The following is a 14,965-nucleotide window of genomic DNA, read 5'->3' on the forward strand; positions in this document are numbered from 1 at the left end:
GATCACACACTTAGCATAGATCGCCATCTGGTGTTGGGCCCGGATGTTTGCACTTGTTTTTGTCCTGGAAAAGTCTTTGGAAGTCACGGGACAGGTGACTCCTCCTTTGGACTATAGTGCGCATGGGCATCGGCTCCATCCTCAGACTGTTTTTTTTCCGCCATCGGGCTCGGATGTGTTTGTCGCGCTCCAGTTCGGAACCGTTACTGATTCCAGTTTCGACACGCAATCCTTCTCCCTTTCGACGGTATTGTCTCGATCGCGAACCCTAATCGTCGCACATCTCTCCAAATCGAAGTCCTCGATTCCGATCGTCGACGATCATGGAAAGGACGCCATTCAAGAAGTGTCCTCAATGTGGGTCAAAGTTTCCCCACACCGATCTGCATGAGGTGTGCAACCTCTGCCTTTCACCAGAGCACGAGGCCAGAGACTGTCCAGCTTGTGTCTATTTCCGCTCAAAGAAGACCATTCGGGACCGACGTGGGCAAAGAACCATGGCTCGCTCATCAACAACAATCCCCGACGACATCTTCCAAGAGGGCGTCGACGTGCCAGATCGAGAGCAGGTCGAAGAAGGCCTCGTCCGCGCCTCAGAAGCAGATGACTCCGACGTTGAAGAGATCACTCCGGCGCAGCGGGTTGTAAGTAAGAACGTCGACCCCGACCCCCTCCCTGAACCCTCAAAAAAGGCTTCGGTCACACCTTCACCTTCGGGTCCAGGTGCACACCGAGAGACTGCTTCCCATGCCCGCCTTCGGGCCCGGCAAAGAAGTCTACTAAGCCTTCAGGCAGCTCAGGCTCGAGTCAGCTTGCCGTCTGTACCGAAACACAATCACCGGCACCAAAACAGAAACCGCCCTCCTCCTCCTTCGTGCCTACAGCTGCTTCCATAATCCAAGCACACAGCACCAAAACCCACAAGCACCGACTCGTTGACACCGAAAAAACATTCGGAGCGAATAAAAAACCACTCCCGAAGGGCTTGGATTCGGAGCCAAGGAAAGCCTCGGAACCGAAAAAACAAGTTCCACAGGCCACAGAGACTGTAAAGACGCACTGTTCCAAACCAAAACAACACAGAACCGCCGAAGAAGCCTACGGAACCAAAACGCTCGGCACCAAAAGACCAACCTCCAGCAGAAGAGCTGTTCACACCAGACCCTGCTCAAAAGACTCTCATAAGGGATCCTAAAACTGGTCAATTGACTCTTAGTTCTAGGAAAAGATCCCTAGAGGCGCCTGCACCGGCTCCACCACCTAAAAAGAGGGACATTGCTACATCTCCTCTGAGACTCCCTTCTCCACCTCCTCCACCACCACCCCCCTCCTCCACCTCCGTCACCACACCGTTCCCCTACACCATCTCCTACACCAGTAGACGATGATGACACCTTGGATGACATGGGGGAAGGGTCTGGACAATGTGCCACTAGGGGATCTTAGTCCACCTTCTTTCCCAGACCCCTGGGATGATTTTAACACTCCAGATGTCCCTAATGTTCCACAGGATGACATCTAGCCCTCCAGGCCTTCCCCTCCAAAGGACACCATGGGCTTTAATCAGCTTGTCCACAGAGCTGCCCAATACCACGGGGTTGCCTTGCATACAGACCCCATAGAGCAGGATTTCCTAATGGATACATTTGACACCACTCAAAGATCCACCTCAATACTACCTATGCTTAAAGGCGTTATTAAGCATGCACCTGAAGTCTTTAAAGATCCTGTTAGGGCTCTAGTTATTAACCCCAGGATCGAGAACAAATATAAAGCTGCCCCTGATGACCCAGCTTACATTAAAGGCCCAGTACCCTTAGACTCCCTGGTAGTTTCCAATGCTAGGAAAAGGGCCAATTCTCAGACATCAGGTGACGCTCCACCACCCGATAAAGAGTCTAAACTCTTGGACACCTCTGGCAAAAGAACAGCCTCACAAGTGGCTAACATATGGCGCATCGCCAACACTCAGGCGCTGTTCGCTGTTAGCCAGGTATGATAGGGCACATTATGATGAACTAGAGTCCATAATGCAGCACCTCCCAGATAAATACAAAAACAGGGCCAACAAACTCATACAGGAGGGTAAGCTTATTACCAACACCTCCATCCGTTGAGCTCTCGACATGGCAGACTGTCAAGAATTCCTGTCATGCGAGGGGAGGAAAACGGTAACCAGCGAAAACTGACTACATCTCCCAGGATGCTTAGCGGTTGAGAGGTTATGTAAACAGGAGAGCTGTTACATAACTCAAGGAAAACACGCCCTTATGTAAACAGGAGAGCTGTTACATAACTCAAGGAAAAACACGCCCTTGTGTAAACAGGAGAGCTGTTTCATAACTCAAGGAAAACACGCCCTATAAAGGGAGGAACCGGGAGGTACAACGCTGTCGGATATTGTGTTTACACCGACGTACCTGCTTAGTGAAGAGCAGTGTTCCGGAGTGGTGCTCCAGTAAGGCAAGAACGGAGGTAGGTCGAGTCGTTACTCCCTGGGCCGTGTCTTGCCCCATCGTCACCTGTGAAGGACCCGGAAGCTCTACCGGATAACCATTGAGCTTCGCTTTTTGACTCGGCTGAGTCAAAGCGCAGTGGCGCTTTTGCTGGTTGGAGTCGTAACTCCCAGCCCGACCAGAGATACAGGGACTGCCAGCTGTAACGCACACCAGGAGGTGTTTGCCGCGTTACAGACTCGGAAGTCCACAGGATCGATCGAGCGGCTGCTCTCGGTTCAGTCTTCTTTGCTTGTGATTGGGGTATCGGTGACGCATCACCAGGAGGTGACTCCGCATCCCGGTGCAGTCTGAGGAAGAGGTTGAGCGGCTGCTCCCTTCAGGTAGAGACCCCGGCTGGGTGTTTCCCTGACTCCTCGATTCTCCCCAACACTCTTCGTGCCCCTCACAGCCTACCGATTGGCATTGTCGGCCATTTCATTTCTGCCCTCTGTTGGCATACGCCGGGATCGGCGTATATGCAGAGGACGGTTAGGACCATCCGTGCTGTGGGCTGGTAACGTACTTAGCCTGGAGGATTCCAGTGACTATAACCTTTGTTTATTCCTTGTATTATTTTTGCCTTCATTAAAATAACTAAACCTTCACAAGTGGTTGCGTTCTCATTATCGTGTCTGTTAAACGATCCTGAGACGTTCAGGGCGTTACAAAATATCCGACCTTAATAACACTAACTGTCTCCCGGTCGATAACAGACATGGCAACACTTGATGATGTGCTGGCTGCTTTAGCGACCGTGCAAATTGAATTGGCTGCCTCCAGGCAAGAAACAGCCGATGTAAAAGCCAGACTGGATGCTATCCAATTGGACCCGCTCACGCCCAGCACCTCCCTCACGAACAAGACCCCTGCGGTAGTAGTGGAAATGCCGGTAGCCGTCCCCTTGGCAACACCGGAGAGGTACAGTGGGGACCCTAACACAGTGCAGGTATTCCTCACACAAGTGGCGCTACATTTATCGTGCAAACCAAGGGCGTTCCCCATGAGTCAGGCTCGTGTGGCTTTCCTTATATCCTATTTGGCTGGAAACGCGGCACAATGGGCCGTACCTCTGGTGAGCAGGGACGACCCCATCTTATGTGATTGGGGTGCTTTTCGCGAGGAATTCCTGAAAGTCTTCGACAGAAGGGCTGACTCGTACACGGCGGACCGTGAAATGCTTGAGTTGAGACAGGGATCCAACGACCTGGTGCAGTATCTCAACGCGTTCCGAAGGCTGGTTGCGGAAACCAAGTGGCCTGTTGCTAAACAGACGGCGCTCTTCCATCACGGGCTGTGCGATGAGCTCAAGGACGCCGTGGCTCATATTGACCCACAACCCAAGACATGTGAGGGCCTTATCAACCTGGTATTACGGCTGGAACATAGGCTAAGTGAAAGAAAGGGGGATCATGGGAGAAAAGGAAACTCCCTTCCATCCTATGTGACAGTGGGAAGTCCTGAACCTTCCACCGCATCCAAGGGAGAACCCATGGACATCGGCGCAATACGAGCGAACCTCACATCCACGGAGAAAGAGTCACGCCGTAAACAAGGATTGTGCCTATATTGTGGCAAAAAAGGCCACTACGTACGTGAATGCCCTGCCAAACCGAAGACGTCACGTTATCGGGCCAACCGGTCGGTAACAGCCGTGGTGGACGTACCAGCGGAAAACTAGAGGACTCCCAGACCAAAGAAGGGGCATCTCGGAGTCACTCATCCATCCCTTCACTTTCCAACTCGGTCACTAAGGGACAACGACACCTGTTTCTCACGGTGCACGTGGGAGTGCAGGACCAGTGGATACCCGTTGTGGCCATGGTGGATCCAGGGGCCACTGGCATGTTTATGGACCACAACGAGGCATGCAGGCTAGGGCTAGTGCTTCTTCCCAAAGCTGTACCCGAAGACGTCTATGCTGTAGACGGAAGGCGATTGGTGACGGGGCCCATCGGGCAGCACACGGGGGTCCTTCCGATGAGATGTGGGAGGAACCATTTGGAACAAATCGATTTTAACATCATCCGAGCGCCCCAATATGGCGTCATATTGGGATTGCCGTGGCTACAGAAACACAACCCCTCTGTGGATTGGCCAACACATCGCATCGAACTGACGTCACCGTATTGCATCCTGCATTGTGGAATAAGAACGGAATCCCTTGACGCAGATGAGAGCGGGAGTCAGACGGTGGCTACAGCGGCAGAAAAAGATGTGGCTCTCCCCCAGGCTTATCACAGTTTTGAGGATGTATTTGATGAGGTGAAGGCGGAAGTGCTACCACCACATAGACAGTTTGACTGCCAGATCGACCTGGTGCCAGGGGCCAGCGTTCCCAGCGGCAGGCTGTATGCCCTGACGGAGCCTGAAAACATGCATCTCCGGGGGTACCTGGATAAACTCCTCAAGCTAGGATTCATCCGCCCGTCCAAGTCTCCGGCCGCCTCGCCACTCTTCTTCATCCCGAAGGCTAATGGGGAGCTGAGAGCCTGTGTGGACTTTAGGGCATTGAATGCGATAACCGTAAAGAATCGGTACCCCTTGCCTCCCATCAGTGTACTTCTGGAACAGGTCAAGAAAGCTCGTATCTACACCAAGTTGGATTTGAAAGGGGCATACCATCTGGTGCGCATGAGGGACGGAGACGAGTGGAAGACCGCCTTTAAGACCAGGTTCGCCCTTTTTGAGTACCTCGTCATGCCGTTCGGTCTGTGCAACGCCCCGGCAGCCTTTCAGTACTTTTTGAATGAGGTATTCAGAGAGGAGTTGGATATCTACGTGGTCGTATATATCGACGACATCCTCATCTATTCGTCCAGTGTGGAGGAGCACGTACACCACGTCAAAGCTGTGCTCCAAAAGCTGAGGGAAAACATGCTGTTTTGTAAACTCAGCAAGTGTGACTTCCACGTCACATCCGTGGAATTCCTCGGAGTGATGCTGAGTCCAGAGGGACAGGAGATGGCAGAACGAAAGATCAAGGCGGTGAAAGAATGGCCGGTGCCCTAAAGCGTGAAGGACGTCCAAAGTTTCATTGGCTTCGCCAACTTTTACAGGCGGTTTATAGATGGATTTTCAGGATTGGTGGCCCCAATCACACAGCTACTGAGGAAGTCCAAGGAGTTTGTCTGGTCCCCTGAAGCGAACAAAGCCTTTGAGGCCCTGAAAAGCGCCTTTGGTAAGGCGCCGGTGTTGGCTCACCCCGATCCGGATCTCCCCTACGTGGTGGAAGCGGACGCATCGGATGTGGCGCTGGGGGCTATCTTGTCCCAACGCAACCACGACACAGGGGTGCTTCATCCCGTTGCGTACATGTCCCGCAAACTCAACGACGCCGAACGCAACTACCATATTGCGGAGAAGGAGCTTCTCGCAATCAAGGACGCCTTCACCGAATGGAGGCATTGGTTGATGGGGGCAAGACATGTGGTATCGGTGTACACGGACCATCGGAACCTACAGTTCATGACTGCCACAAGACACCTTTCTCCCAGACAGCTGCGGTGGATGATCTTCTTTGCGGGGTTCAACTTCCGCATCACATATCGGCCGGGGACGGAAAACCGGAAGGCGGACGCCCTGTCCCGTCAATCTGCAGTTAAGGAACCATTGCCTGCGACCGAGCATTCCATCATTTCCCCGAGGATGGTATTGGGGGTTATCCAACCGGATACTTTCCTGAGGGGAATAAAGAGAGGGATCAGGTCATTCGCATGGCGGAGGTGGCTCCTCAGTCACAGAGAATGGCAGCTGAAGGACGGGATACCCCTGAAGGGCAGGTGCCTATTGATACCCACGCCTAGGCTAAGGAAACAAGCATTCATCTGGTGCCATGACTCTCCATGCGCAGGTCATTTGGGCTTTGAAAAAACGGTGGCTAGCATGGGACGGCATTTCTGGTGGCCAACCATGAGAGTGGATGTCAGGAGGTGGGGACAGGAGTGTCCTACGTGTGCTACCATGAAGGCCGACCATGGCCGAACCCAAGGGCTCTTACATCCACTTCCGACCCCGGATAGACCATGGGATAGCATATCACTGGACTTCGTGGTGGGCCTACCGGTAGACCAGGGGATGACGGCCATACTGGTGGTGGTGGATTACTTGACGAAAATGGGGCACTTCATCCCCTGCAAGAGAGTCCCTACGGCCGGGGAATTGGCGTCACTACTCCTAAAGAATGTGGTACGACTGCATGGATTACCTGGGGTGATCGTGTCGGACCGGGGGTCGCAGTTTACTGCGCAATTCTGGAAGACTTGGTGCACTGCGCTGCATGTTAAGACCGCCCTGTCCACCAGCTACCACCCTCAAACGGACGGCCAAACCGAGCGCCTGAACCAAACGCTCAAACAGTATCTGCGATGTTTTGTGGACCAGGGCAGGGAAGAATGGGTCGACTTGCTATGGGTTGCAGAGATAGCCTATAACAACGCCACTCACAGCTCCACACAGTCATCTCCGTTCTATAGCAACTATGGCCAACATCCCAGGTTCTTGCCATTTCTACATCCGTTCAGAGAGGACAGGATTCCCGCCACAGCAGACAGGGTGGCACACATAAAAGACACGTTGATGCGCTCAAGGGCTGTCCTAATAGAGGCCAAGAGAAGATACAAGGCTGCGGCAGACAGGAAGAGAAGGCCCGGGCCACTGTACCGCACTGGAGACTACGTCTGGATATCCACAAGAAACATGAGGTTTCGAAAGAACAGTGTGTTCCATCCCAAGTACATGGGCCCCTATCGAATTACCAAGTGTATGGGTCCCGTGAACGTGAAGGTGTGCTTGCCCCAGTCATTGCGGATACACCCTGTCTTTCATGTATCATTGCTCAAACCAGCACCCTCCAAGCCGTCTGGGACACCTAGGCCGGTATGCGTGGAGTCGGAGGTGGAGTATGAAGTGTCGGGCATACGGGCGTCCAAATGGCGCAGGGGGAAGCTATGGTACCTGGTTGCGTGGAAAGGCTATGGCCTGGAGGAGCAGTCATGGGAACCGGCTGAAGGGGTTCATGCTCCGCGCTTGGTCTCCTTGTTCCATCGGCGTTTTCCTGCCAGCGCTGGACCCGTGGGGAGCCGCTGAGAGGGAGGATGTACTGTCAAGAATTCCTGTCATGCGAGGGGAGGAAAACGGTAGCCAGCGAAAACGGACTACATCTCCCAGGATGCTTAGCGGTTGAGAGGTTATGTAAACAGGAGAGCTGTTACATAACTCAAGGAAAACACGCCCTTATGTAAACAGGAGAGCTGTTACATAACTCAAGGAAAAACACGCCCTTATGTAAACAGGAGAGCTGTTACATAACTCAAGGAAAACACGCCCTATAAAGGGAGGAACCGGGAGGTACAACGCTGTCGGATATTGTGTTTACACCGACGTACCTGCTTAGTGAAGAGCAGTGTTCCGGAGTGGTGCTCCAGTAAGGCAAGAACGGAGGTAGGTCGAGTCGTTCCTCCCTGGGCCGTGTCTTGCCCCATCGTCACCTGTGAAGGACCCGGAAGCTCTACCGGATAACCATTGAGCTTCGCTTTTTGACTCGGCTGAGTCAAAGCGCAGTGGCGCTTTTGCTGGTTGGAGTCGTAACTCCCAGCCCGACCAGAGATACAGGGACTGCCAGCTGTAACGCACACCAGGAGGTGTTTGCCGCGTTACAGACTCGGAAGTCCACAGGATCGATCGAGCGGCTGCTCTCGGTTCAGTCTTCTTTGCTTGTGATTGGGGTATCGGTGACGCATCACCAGGAGGTGACTCCGCGTCCCGGTGCAGTCTGAGGAAGAGGTTGAGCGGCTGCTCCCTTCAGGTAGAGACCCCGGCTGGGTGTTTCCCTGACTCCTCGATTCTCCCCAACACTCTTCGTGCCCCTCACAGCCTACCGATTGGCATTGTCGGCCATTTCATTTCTGCCCTCTGTTGGCATACGCCGGGATCGGCGTATATGCAGAGGACGGTTAGGACCATCCGTGCTGTGGGCTGGTAACGTACTTAGCCTGGAGGATTCCAGTGACTATAACCTTTGTTTATTCCTTGTATTATTTTTGCCTTCATTAAAATAACTAAACCTTCACAAGTGGTTGCGTTCTCATTATCGTGTCTGTTAAACGATCCTGAGACGTTCAGGGCGTTACACAGACACCGCCTCCAGAGCAGTAAACACAAGTGTCCTTTTGCGTAGTCATGCCTGGCTACGCATCTCGGGTTTTAAACCTGAAGTTCAAAGCTCCATCCTCAACCAGCCATTTGATCAGGAGCACCTATTTGGCCCAAATGTAGATTCAACCCTTGGAAAAGGGATACGGGCACAGCAAAATCAATGGGAGTCTTGAAGTTGCAAGCTCCCAGACGTTCCTTTCGTCGCTCACCTTACAAGGGCACCCCCAGATGCTACTCCTCAGACAACCCCTCCACCTCTTACAAGGCTCCCGCCCAGTCTACATTTACCAGAGGTTACCAGAGAGGAGGCTACAGAGACAATAATAACAAAGGCAGAGGCAAGACCAACAACACCCGCTCTGCCTCGACCCCTACCCAATGACTTCCCTCCACTTCCCCCAGACCATTCCACTCCAGTCGGGGGAAGACTACAACAGTTCCTGCCTGTCTGGACCAACATCACTACAGACAGGTGGGTGCAACAAATAATTCAATCAGGTTACTGTCTGGAACTTACTTCTCCCCCACCACACATACCACCCAAACAACGCCCAATGTCCTCACAACACTTTGCTCTGCTAAAACAGGAGGTGATCTCCGTCCTCCAAAAGGGTGCTATAGAACCAGTACCCCTGCAACAACAAAAAACAGGAGTTTACTCCCTGTATTTTCTCATACCAAACAAGGACTGATCTCTCGGGCCTATTCTAGACCTCAGACCTCTGAACCTGTACATACAATCGCACCACTTTCACATGGTTACACTCCAAAAGGTCCTTCCTCTTCTTTCACAAGGCGACTTCCTTGCTACTCTAGATCTCAAGGACGCCTATTTCCATATTCACATTCACACAGCTCACAGGAAATATCTATGGTTTGTAGTGGACGGCCAGCACTATCAATTCAAAGTACTCCTTTCGGAGTCACAACAGCACCATGGGTATTCACCAAGTGCCTAGTGGTAGTGGCAGCCCACTTAAGAAGACAACATATTCACGTCTTCCCATATCTGGACGACTGGCTCATGAAAGCCAGCTCATACAATCAGTGTGTACATCACACTCACACCACTATCCAACTACTCCACAACTTGGGGTTCACAGTAAACTACCCAAAGTCTCATCTACAACCATCCCACATACAACAATACCTTGGTGCCACAATAGACACCTCAAAAGCATTAGCCTATCCCAACCCCACCAGGATAGCAAGCATGTAAGCTCTCATAAACAAATTTCAGCCTCAACACTCTCTCCCAGCACGAGTTTTCATGCAGCTAATAGGGATGATGGCCTCTTGCATACTCAGTACCTCATGCAAGACTCCGCATGCGTCATCTCCAGGAGTGCTTAGCACGTCAATGGAACCAGGCTCAAGGTCAGCTAACAGATCTGGTGTTGGTGGATGGTCGTGCTGATAGATCTCTGCAATGGTGGAACACCAAGAACCTTTCCAAAGGGCGACCGTTCCTAGAGCCAGTTCCACAGATAGTCATGACAGCGGACACACCGCTCTCCGGCTGGGGAGCGCACCTATTACATCACACCATGCAAGGCAGGTGGACTCCTCAACAAACGTTACTCCACATCAACCACCTGGAGCTACTAGCCATTTTCCTAGCCTTAAAGGCTTTCCAAAAACAAATATCAGGCAAAGCTGTCTTAGTCCACACAGACAACATGACAGTCATGTACTACATACAGAAACAAGGCGGGACACACTCTGCAGCTCTCTCAACTGGCACAGAGCATATGGAGATGGGCTATAACCCAGAACATCTTTCTCCTAGCTCAACATGTCCCAGGAGTCAAACACCATAGCCGATCTGTTAAGCCGTCAAACGCAACAGATTCACGAGTGGGAACTTCATCCACAAGTTCTTTAGCCATTCTTTCAAATGTGGGGGCAACCAGAGATAGACGTCTTCGCCATGTACGAAAACGCCAAATGCCCAAGCTTCGCCGCCAGGTATCCACACCCATTGTCCAAAGGCAATTCGATATGGGTGAATTGGTCAAGCAGATTTGCGCACACCTTTCCACCTCTCCCACTCATTCCAGTGGTGGTGCGTAAACTACAGCAACATGCAGTGACTCTCATCCTAGTTGCTCCAACTTGGGCCAGACAACCGTGGTACACCCCATTACTGGAACTGGCTGTAGTTCCGCACCAAAGACTACACCTCTCCCCACGCCTCCTAACCCAGAACCGTGAAGAGATCAGACACCCGGACACAGCTCAGCTCAACCTTGCGATCTGGCTCCTGAAGTCTTAGAATTTGGTTACCTTAATCCACCCCCTGAATGCATGAACGTCATTAAGGAAGCTAGACGCCCCACCACTAGAGCCGGCTATGCAGCCAAGTGGAAGAGATTTGTAATATACTGTCATACCAACAACATCAATCCCCTAGACGTGTCTATCCAACACATCATAGGTTACCTACTTCATCTCCAAAGGTGCAATTTAGCCAACACATCTATTAGGCTACACGTCGCTGCCATAGAAGCCTATTTACAAAATAGACAACACCTATCACTTTTCAGAGTGCCTGCCATCAAAGCCTTTATGGAAGGCCTCAAAAGGATAATTCAACCTAGAGTACCACCCTCGCCTGTGTAGAATTTAAACATCGTCCTCACAAGACTAATGGGTCCTCCCTTTGAACCTCTGCATAAATGTGAGCTCCAATTTCTAACATGGAAAGTTGCTTTCCTAGTAGCTATCACTTCTCTTAGAAGAGTTAGTGAACTGCAAGCACTAACTATTCAGGAACCTTTCCTACAAATCCATCACAATAAGGTTGTTCTCAGAACCAATCCAAAATTCCTCCCTAAAGTAATTTCTCCTTTCCACCTCAATCAGTCTGTAGAGTTGCCAGTATTCTTCACGCAGCCACAGACAGTCGCGGAAAGAGCTCTTCATACCCTAGATGTCTAAAGAACATTGCTCTATTACATTGAAAGAACACAACGTTTTCGTAAGACCAAACAACTTTTTGTGTAATTTTCACCACCACACAAAGGCAACCCCATATCGAAGTCTGGGATAGCTAGATGGATTGTTAAATGCATACAAATTTGCTATCACAAAGTAAAACTTACTTTATCTGTTCCTCCTAAAGCCCACTCAACACGTAAGATAGGGGCTTCATGGGCATTTTTAGGGAACATTCCCTTAGATGACATCTGCAAAGCAGCTACATGGTCTACACCGTACACATTCACAAACCACTATTCTGTGGATGTGCAAACAAAACAACAAGCTAGTGTGGGCCAGGCTGTACTCAAAACACTATTTCAAACTACTGCAACAGGTACTGGTAGTCGCAGCTAAGGATGGGTACTGCTATACAATCTATGCTAAGTGTGTGATCTGCAGCTCATATGCCTCGAACGGAAAATGCTACTTACCAGTATGCATCTGTTCTTGGCATGTAGAGCTGCAGATCCACACACACCTACCCGCTTCCCTGGCTACCTTTATCTGTTCCAGTAATATCTTATTTAGATACAGCATACACGGGCATCTTTCTGTCTCTTACAAAACTCCATTATTTCCCTGCTGGCGAAAAACAATCTGAGGATGGAGCCGATGCCCATGCGCACTATAGTCCAAAGGAGGAGTCACCTGTCCCGTGAATTCCAAAGACTTTTCCAGGACAAAAACAAGTGCAAACATCCGGGCCCAACACCAGATGGCGATCTATGCTAAGTGTGTGGATCTGCAGCTCTACATGCCAAGAACAGATGCATACTGGTAAGTAGCATTTTCCTTTACATTAATTGTGTAATTCAAAATAATTGGAAAGGGATCATCCCTAACCAAGGTGTGGATTTGAACTCCATGTTGTAAACTAAATGTAATATTCTCCTAGACATCTGGGAGGAATATTTACAGGGTGTTTCAAAGACTCTTGCTCATTCAATGAAACCTTTACTTCTCTTCCAGGATGTAGTAAAGTGCCCCTTTTTGACATGTTCACCCTCACATTTTGCCTGGAACATGATGGGTTTTTGACTGAAAGTGCACTGGGTTCCAGCTAACCAGGTCCCCAGAGCTCTTAACCAAAACTGTACAATTGTTACCCCAACTGGCAAAACCTTGAGGTCCCTCTGTAAGTCCCTAGTAAATGGTACCCTGGTACCTGGAGCCTAGGGTACTAAAGAGGGCCCCTAAGGACTGCAGCTTGAATTGTGCTACCCCAAGGGACCCCCCATCAAGCACATGCAAGACCGTCATTGCTGGGTGTGTGTCTTGGTGCAGACAAAAGTAGAAATGCGACTTGTTACACATCCATTTGTGCCACGTCCCTTCCCACTGCATGTCAAATTTGTAAGTCACCCCTATGGCGGGCCTCAAAACCCTAAGGCAGGGTGCTAAATATTATATGCAAGGACATACCTGCACAAGCAGATACCCCAGTGCTGGTCAATGGTATTACTGCCAGTACAATTGACCTGGTAATCCATTTTAAAATGTGCTGGACACTGGTGAAAACGAGTTCCCCAGCTACATGATGGCTTCACTGTAAATAGGGATGTTTGATATCAAACATCTAAACCCACAATAATACCAGCGTTGGATTTGCCAATACATGCTCCCAGAGGGCACCTTAGAGGTGTCTCCTGTAAACCTGCTAGTCTCTGGTGTCTTTGCTGACTGGTTTCTGCGGGCCGGCCACCCAGACGCAGTTCTGATCTCCTAAGGTGTGAGCTTTTGCTCTCGGGTGACTCTGACCAAAAGACTGTCTGGTAGGAGGGTGTAACACCCTCTCCCACAGGATGACCTGCTGATTAGCCTCCTTAGGCCAGCAAGCTTCAAAGAAGCTGCAGCCTTTAAAATGCACATCTGGCTCCCCTCACAGTAGAGGAAGCTTCACCCCCTGTCCAGAGCGCTTTGGCATCTGTAGAGGTGGAAAAATTAGCTAGTCAGATAGGTGTGCCACCTCCAGGCTAGTGCTACCCCTAAGGTGGGCTATTGTGAGGTGGACATGATATTTCAGAAGTAGCCAACTTTAAGATGGCTGATTAAGAATTTTGGGACAGGGTTATGCTCACTTCCCATAGGAAGTGATCATATAGGGGGGGCTTAGTGACCCCAAGGGTCAGTAGCCCATTGGCTACTCCCCTAACGCCTCTAAATACAGTATTTAAGGGAGTCCCTGGCACCAGAGGAGTAGATCCTGATGACCTAAGAAGAGAGAGGACACTGAAGAGCTGCAAACCCCGAAAAGAGAGATGAAGCAGCTGACCTGGTACCAACCCTGCCTGCCTGCCTGTCTGCATTCCTCGTCGAAAACTGCGCCAAAGTTGACTTATCCTGCAGCTGTGACTACAAAAATTTGGGAGGACTGTCAGCCTTCATATAGACTCCAGACCTCCTGCGAACAGCTGACCTGTTCTAAAGAATCTCCAGAAAGAAGACTGTGAGGCCTCCTTAACCGCCAAGACCCGACACCCGAAGCCACCACTGCATCCGTCACCTCCTGCCCTATTTGAAGTGGACCACCGGTGGCAACAAGGTGCCCCGTCTCTTCAGAGCTCGAGTCCAGCGTAGTTTCACCCCTCCTGTGCTCCCCGAAGTCGCCTAAAGCTGCTGCAAGCAGACCCCCTCAACCGTAACTGCTCTGGTAAGGAAAAACCCAATGCCTAAGGACACCCTTGCACCCATCGCCTCTGGGCCTTGGAGAAGAGGGCCAAAGGTGTCCCCCTCGTCCCCGAGCATCGCAAGGCCTGAACCCACTTACTGGTCCAGTCGGACTGGCTCCCTAGCCAGAGCTTGCAGCCTCTTTTTACAGTGATGGGTCCCCATTGAAACGCATTGGGCTCCTGACGCTGAATTGCACCCAGCCGCCCGTGTGCCGCTGGTGGTGTACTGTTGGTGCTGCCTTGGACCTTGCCCACCACTCACCTTAACTCCTGGAGATTAGGCCTGTAGGTCGATGTACTGTACCTGTTTGCAGAACTTGTTCATCCTTCTATAGGATAACATTGCAAAACTTAGAAATTGCTGTGTATGCTTTTTAAAGTGAAAAGAACTTGTATTTAAAAAGGTACTCACCTGAACGATTTTTCTCTTATGCCAAACACAGGTACTTGGTATTTTTATAAATTGGCGTGGATCTCCTACTTGATTCTAAAACATTATTTACACTCGCAACAATTGCAGTCTATGGAAAGGTTCAGCAAACTTCCTTCCTATGAAAAATACCATGTTAGCACTCCAATGGCAAGGTAACAATGTTTATTTTTTTTTCAGTTCATTGGCTCAGCTCAACGAGTTTCGGCTGCCACACGCAGCCTTGCTCCTGA

General features: G+C 50.7%; 1 protein-coding gene across 3 annotated transcripts in view; it reads left to right on the forward strand.

The window, feature by feature from the left end:
- KATNB1 (katanin regulatory subunit B1) overlaps positions 1–14,965 on the forward strand; it is a 558,599-nt gene that overhangs the window by 219,314 nt on the left and 324,320 nt on the right. The window lies entirely within an intron of this gene.

This window comes from Triturus cristatus, chromosome 12 (genome assembly GCF_964204655.1).
Source record: "Triturus cristatus chromosome 12, aTriCri1.1, whole genome shotgun sequence".
Lineage (NCBI taxonomy): Eukaryota > Metazoa > Chordata > Amphibia > Caudata > Salamandridae > Triturus > Triturus cristatus.